General features: G+C 31.7%; 1 non-coding gene across 1 annotated transcript; it reads right to left on the minus strand.

The window, feature by feature from the left end:
* Positions 1-2,081: 2,081 nt before the first annotated feature.
* On the minus strand, positions 2,082-2,155 carry TRNAI-AAU (transfer RNA isoleucine (anticodon AAU)). The gene has a single exon. It is a non-coding gene; the product is annotated as a tRNA-Ile (tRNA).
* Between the last annotated feature and the right edge of the window lie 5,354 nt (positions 2,156-7,509).

The raw sequence follows: 7,509 nt of genomic DNA on the forward strand, positions 1-7,509 counted from the left end.
TACAAACTTTCAACCCCCATTTCACCCCTTTAGGGTTAAAATTTTTCAAAATCCCTTCTTAGTGGATGTCCAGATTACGAAAGTAAACTTTTGTCCAAATTTAACGTTTCTACGCACAGCGGTTACGGCTGTGCGTGCGTCTTACCTCAGTCAGTGAGGACAAGTCCTTTTATATATATAGATTATACATGTATCTGTATTATATTTGTGTATCATATGTTTATATGTACATAGATCTGCTAAAATGTTATTACTTTATATTTGAATGTAATAATGATAGTGTGTTTCTCCGATTAAAGACTAAAAATAAATAAAAATCTAGAGATTTTTTCAGGTTAATTTATAATTACTACAAAAATATACAAATGTAATTAATATTGGTTCGTTTAGATAAAAAATATGATTATTTCGATATACATATATTAAGTATAGTTTTCATAATAATTTCAGTTTTGTATTATATTGGTGTTATATTTGGTGGAAAGTAAAATTTTGTCGTAATTAGACATAGAACTGTATGATAAAAAAGGAATGTGATATGTAGGTATATATTATTAATGTGTATAAAAATTTAAAAACCCAAAAATCTATAAATTGATAAATATACACAAAAACATAAAAATTCTGAAGAACCGTCTGTTAAAATACATAATGTATTTATTATATATATACGACAACGCTTCAAGTGCCTAATTCTATTTAAGTTACAATTTTGCTGAAATATTCTAAAGGTTCGAATCTGTGAAAATTAGAGAAAGTCGTAAGGAATATTTAACAATTGTATTGTAAGTAAATGTATAAGTCATTATTCATATTTTAAACATTGATTATAATTATAAATATTTCAATCTATCAGTAAATTTACATTTATCTTATTGCATGTTAAGTAAATATGCCGCGAGATTAAATAAATATTAAAAGCGGTTTTTTAAATATATTTTTTATTTACTCAGATTTAAACTCACACTTATCTCTGTCATTTAAACGAAACTGGTAAAATACAAACGTGTAAAAATTAGATATACGTCCAATAATTGACTAAACGATTGACGGCTTCCATGAGGCGCAAGTTTGAGTCCTGTTTCGTACAATTTTTTTATACGTTTCTAAATAGTCTTTTCTCAATGTATAGCCACTATAAAATGTACTACAACATGCAATTATTAATTCATTCATTTAAGCGTTTTTTATTGTTAATAATTATGAATACTTTAGAAAAACATGCAGACTCTTAACTTTGCTTTTCTTAAAGTGTTAAAACACATTTAACTAAGTTTTAGTGAAATAATATAAAATAGAATTGAATTTTGGAAAATTATAAGGAAACTTTAATTATTATTTGTTTAAGCATTTAAAAGAATATATATAATATATTATTTATTAATTTCATTACCAAATATATAAAATATATGTAAGAATTAGTTTGTTTTATATATGACCTTTTATAATACAATGAATAGAAATAAATATCACGATTCTTCCACATTTTTTTATTTGAATATTTTATTTAAGCTAGTGGTAATCAAACCCACAACCTATCGCGTTTGCAGTAATTAGTCTCTAGAACAATTGTTACTTATAAACTATTTATACATATGGATATGATTTTAAATTTGTAAATTGTTATTTAAACATTTTAAATGAATTAATGATAAAATATATATTTTTTTTACTTTAAAAAAGTAACTACTACATATAATACAAAATAAATCCAAATAATATAAGGTCATGGACTATAGAACTGTCCATATTAAAAACAAGTCGATCACCTTGACTTTGACATATATTATAGCAGGAAGTCTAATTATAATTTAATTCTATTGGTGTTTATGTTTATATAGCTATACTAAAATAGATAATAGAGACATAAGAGTGCCTTATTAAAAATTTTGTTTTGTATTTTGGTAATTGTAAATGAATACAGTTTAAAGATTGTTATTTTATGTAGTTGATAACAGAAAACTGAATAAAAATTTTATTCGGCTTTAGATTGCTATTAAACAACTGTAACAAATAAAAAAGTATATGTATAGTAAAGAATAATATATGTTTAAAAAATTGTAAAAGTAAAAAAAGAAGATTGGCCCATGAGGGGATCGAACCCGCGACCTTCGCGTTATTAGCACGACGCTCTAACCAACTGAGCTAATGGGCCAGCTGTGAGAAAGAGCGAAAATTCTGATCTATTATTATGCGTTGGAAGATTTCCTTTTTTAGTACACCAAGTACTATTATACTATTATTAATAATTAATATTAGTAGTATATATAAAAAATTCAAATATTTTTCACTTAGTATATTTATCATAATCATTAAACAGCATTAATACATATCAGAGTATCACTAGAGTCACGCGACGACACGGACACGAGACGACTGCGGGAGACGCGCACGTGTTTATAAGGTGTGTATTAATAGGCTGTTGTAATCAATGGAAAATTATCGGCATTTCTTTAGTTATTGTACAATTAATTTGAATTTATTAAATAAATTTTATATAAGAGACTAGTTGTGGCGCTGGGGCACAAGTGACACGTTGTGGGTTTGATTCCAGTTTAGTAATATTTTCATTTCTTCACTCTGTTGTCGAGGCAAAGCGCCGTGTTGATTTCTGCCGCTCAACACGCAATGTCTCCAGAATTCGGCGGAAAATGGGGAACGGAGTGTCTTAGCACTAGGTGTCCTCTGCCTATCCTGCTGTGTGCGGGTTACAGCTTGAAGTTGATTTAATTTAATTTTTTAATTTATTTTGAATGACATAAAGCATTTGTAACTATAAACTAGGTAGCTAGTATATAACATAATGCCATAAATGGTACAACTGGTCAGTGGGGTGTCTCTGTTGACGTCATCGTCACGCGACGACCCGGCCACGCGACGACTGCGGCTGGCGTGTCCCACGTGTTTGTTATACAATTTGAAAATTATATTCCGTTTTATATTATTTTTTCCTCGGTGGTAGTGTTTTGTCCCACTCGAGGGAGTTATTAAATTTAATTATTTTGATTTCTTTACTCTAGTAAAAAGCGGCGTTAAGTTCTGTTACTGCAGATGACACAATGACTTAACACTAAGCTTCTTTTATCTACCCTACTGTACCTGGACACAGTGCAGCAAAAAAAAAACAAAAAAAAGTCCGCCCTAATGAATCGGAACTATTGGCAATCACGTAACACATGGCGACTAAAATCGAAGCGTGTCAAAGTCCAAATCGAAATATTTGACAGTATTTGCCAAGAAATGTTTAAAAATAAATAGTGATGGGAAATTGTACGTCACGTTCAGTGACGGGATACGTGTCACGCACTCTGCGTGTGCTCAGTCGTATATGACGGGTAATGGATCATTTGAGCATATTAGCATCATAGAGCAATATTTTTTATTTAGGGAGATCGTGGTAGTAGCCCATGCTTGTAACTGCAAAGATACAGATTCTGGATCCATCCATCCATTCCCACTCGAGGAAATCTATAAACATATATAAAATCGAAAGGTCACTCACTCATCACGAAAACTCAGAAACTACAAATGCTAGGAATCTCAAATTTTGCATAGGAGTTACTTATAGGACGTAGGTGCTCGCTAAGACGGGAATTTGTAATATTCGACTTTAAGGGGTTGTTTTTGGGGTTGAAAGTTTGTATGAAACTTCGTTACTACAAATGCTAGGAGTCTCAAATTTTGCATGGACGTCACTTATAGGACGTAGGTACTGATGGAGACAGAAATAAATAATAACGTAGTTTACGCAGGCGAAGCTGCGGGCGGGCCGCTAGTATTTTATATTTCCATTTTTCCACTCGAAATTCGAGGCAAAGTGCGGCTTGAATTGCGCCATTCAACACGGAATACCTCTGTAGGCAATCCAATCCAATCCAATTTTGGGTCGAACTCTGTAGTTCGACTCAAAATTGGCAACGGAAGTGTCTTAATGGGAACGGACAGGCTTCCCGGCTATGTACGGTATACAGTTGTGAAAAATGAACAACCTACATAAATTTTGTTGATGATTTCATACGCAAGTGAGGAAGTTCACTATACAATAATATGTATGCGTGAAACTTGCATTTGGGGCAGCTTTCAATGCAGGTAGTAATTTCAAAAATTTTGAAAGTAATCGCTTTCACAGGCCAGATGACTTAATGATTTATAATAAGACTACTTGTAGTCTGCCACTCCGTTTGAGTGAATTACAAAATGTTTGAGACTTTACATTTTTTACACGGTTTTTCCCGTTTCCGTTGGAATTTCGGGAATCCCCTCTCTTAGTGCTTTTTAAGTCCAGTAGTTACGGCTTGGCATTGTCTGTCAGTTACTCAGTAACGAAAGAGTTTTATTTATTATATAGATACTATAATTATTACCTAAATTTATATTTGCAAAATAACTTATGGCAACATAATATATAAAAGTCTTAAAAAATCTTTTAAAATTATTCCTATAATTCTTTAGTTACATACCTATGAGAAATGTAAGATTTTTATTTCCATTTATTTATCACAATATATAATAAATTATTCTTTATTATATTACAAATAAAATAATTTAGCAAATATATAAGCTTACTCGTAAAGGCTTTATAAGTAAGAAAATGTGTCATTGACATCGCCAGGCTACGCCTCTACGCCCTTATTATCTCGAACCTAGAAATGTTGTTAACCCCTCATGGATTTCTTATTAAGGCTGTCCTATTAAAAATTAGGATTAAAACTAAATTCTAGCATAATTATGTACTAAGTTATTAGGGTTCCGTACCTAAAGGGTATAACGGGTCTGAATATGTATTGTCTATCCGTCTGTCTCCAGACTGTATCTTATAAACCGTGAGAATTAGCGAGTCGAAATTTTGTTTTGTTTTTGTGAATTTTATTTAACCATATTTAAGCTCTAGTTATATATTTTAAGTATAAAGATTTTCTGAATAGAATTTTAAGTAGTATTAGTAAGCGAAGATATTATTTAATATATTTTACGGTTTCTTAATTTTTTCAGCTTCAGGTAGTATCTTAGATAGAGACAATCTACTGAAGACACTGAATTCTCTCGTTTCCGTCGGAATTTGAGGCATTACGAATTGAGTGGCGGAACTATACTCCTCACTTTGTTTTGAGCTAGAGCAGGGTAACGAATTTCCTCGAGTAGAAATCGAACCAACAAGCTGTTGCCTTTATAGCTGTGGCAATAGTAATTAAATATAATTATAGAGTATGTTTTAATGTTATATATAAAAAAGCTTTTAAAAATATGTAAAACTCCATCGCCATGACACCAACAATGACGCTGATGACGTACCCAGGGTTAAAGAACTTGGCGTTCAACAATCGTAGTGTATTCTAGACGTGTTCATTGCATAAAGCCGGCTGTAACCGGTCTTTTGGCGTTGAGCCCAACCCTATTTACTAATATGTTTGTATTTGCATTACTAATTTAGTGCTAATTTTGTAATTGTTGTTTATATACTATGTTTATATATAATTAACAAATATTTTATAACAGTAGAACAGCGTGTAAAGCTAAGCGTACTGGTAGTGAGTTCGATTCTCTCTCGTCGAAATCTGAAAATAATACATTTGCATTTTCCTTTTCTGATTAACAAAGTATGGGGTTAAGTCTAAGCCCTATGTTAATTGCGTGCTATATGCGGGATAAAGTGAAAAGTAAATAATAGAAATAATAGTAATTTTATTTTTAATAAAGAATTTTGAATTGTAGATTATATGGGTACAGTGTGTGTGAGAGTAGTTATGTAGGGTTATCTTTCTGCCAAGTTAGAAATAAAAATAAAAAAAAAATATAGTACCTACTGAGGTACCTATAAAAGAACATATTGTTTATTACAGACGTATTTCAGTTTTGTTTTTAGAATTAGCTAATTTATATATATAATTAAGTTAGAATTATTAAGCTTTAAAATAGTTAAAAATGAGGAGGTAGAGTTCTAACACTACGAAAGAAACCGAGTGTTTTAACACTAAGTTAAGTAAGTTACCTCCGCCTACTTTGGCATGCTTGAAAAATCATGAATCTGCACTCGCTTTGTTTAGTTATATTATATATAGTTAGTTATAATATTCCACTGAATACGTAAATAATTTCTTTTATTTTCCTTTATTCCTGATGCGCAGTACAGTCTGTACAGGCGCGGTGTAGCCCCCGCAATGACGTCACGGGACGGAGGGTGAGGGAAGGTCGCGGTAGAGGTTACTACGTTTGCGTTTAACTGTTAAGTTCAAGTTGAAGGTTTAAGTTAGGCTAGTTAGTTCATAAATAATAATAATAAATAGATACAATGTCTTAAAAATTTGAAATACAATAGAAATATACAAAAAAAACCACGTTATATCCTGCAATTTTATTAGTAAGCAGTAAAAAAATTAAATTCCCAGATTGTCCTGTAGAAATTTCCAGAAATCCGAATTTCCGGAGTGTACCTCCACACTACTCCTCTACAAACCTATTTGCCTTACAGCTTTCTACGCCTAATAGTCTCTGCTGTGCATTGCTATCAATTACTGATGCCCGTATTTATAAATCGCTCTCAACTTTGAGATCGATCTTGAGATGCCGTTTTAATAATCAAAGAAAAAAAAACGTAAGGTAATAAAAACAAAATATACGACATACATACAAAATACACTCTAAAAGTATCTTCTTAATAAAAAAACCTTGTTTAAATTTTAATCCTTAAAAATTTTCACGTTTATATATTTAATTATGTTCATAAATCAAATTAATATAAAAAATGTTATATGATACTATTTATATTACACTACATATAAAAAACCTATATAAATATATCTAATAATGTATACGGCTACAGACCTAAGCCTGCGCTCGGCGCTCTGACGTCACGGGAGGGCGAGGTCGGAGAAGGTCACGGTAGAGGTTACTACGCTCCATGTTTAACTTTGTCCAATAAACCTCCGTTAAATTTAACTGAATATTATGAATATTAAGTTTTTTTAAAAAAAACTTGTTGCTATATCCCAAATATAGCAGGGTTAGCAGAGGGAACCTGGAAATTCAGTGTTAAGACACTCGTTTCCAATAAGACACTTCCCAATTCTCAAGGCATTGCATGTTGAGTGGAGGAGCTCAACTGGCTTTGCTTCGTTATCAGACAAAAGAAATGATAATATTAAATATTTCATTCCTTCGAGTGGAATACTTGTGTCCCTGCGCCATAATGGCCTTAAATCCTAATAGCAAATGAAAACCATAAAGAGGTAAAGGGATCCGGATCAAATAAGTTAAAGAACAAAGTCAGGATCAGAGTATAGACACCGGGACGGTTTTAACCGGTAAGAGTCCGGCACGCCCCTCCACCTTACCCAGGCGGAGGTAGTGCATGAAGATTTCCCCCGTGAAAAAGAAAAAAAAAAGGATAAGGTTAGGTTAGTTAAATTATAATCAATTAGTTTTCACCTGCGACTTAGCCTCAAAAGGAAATAACTAAGAGTGTGTATGACTCATACACATCAAAACAATTAATGAGATAAATAACCTTCC

This window comes from Heliconius melpomene, chromosome 1 (assembly GCF_056956725.1).
Source record: "Heliconius melpomene rosina isolate 202511_hmr_F chromosome 1, ASM5695672v1, whole genome shotgun sequence".
Classification (NCBI taxonomy): domain Eukaryota; kingdom Metazoa; phylum Arthropoda; class Insecta; order Lepidoptera; family Nymphalidae; genus Heliconius; species Heliconius melpomene.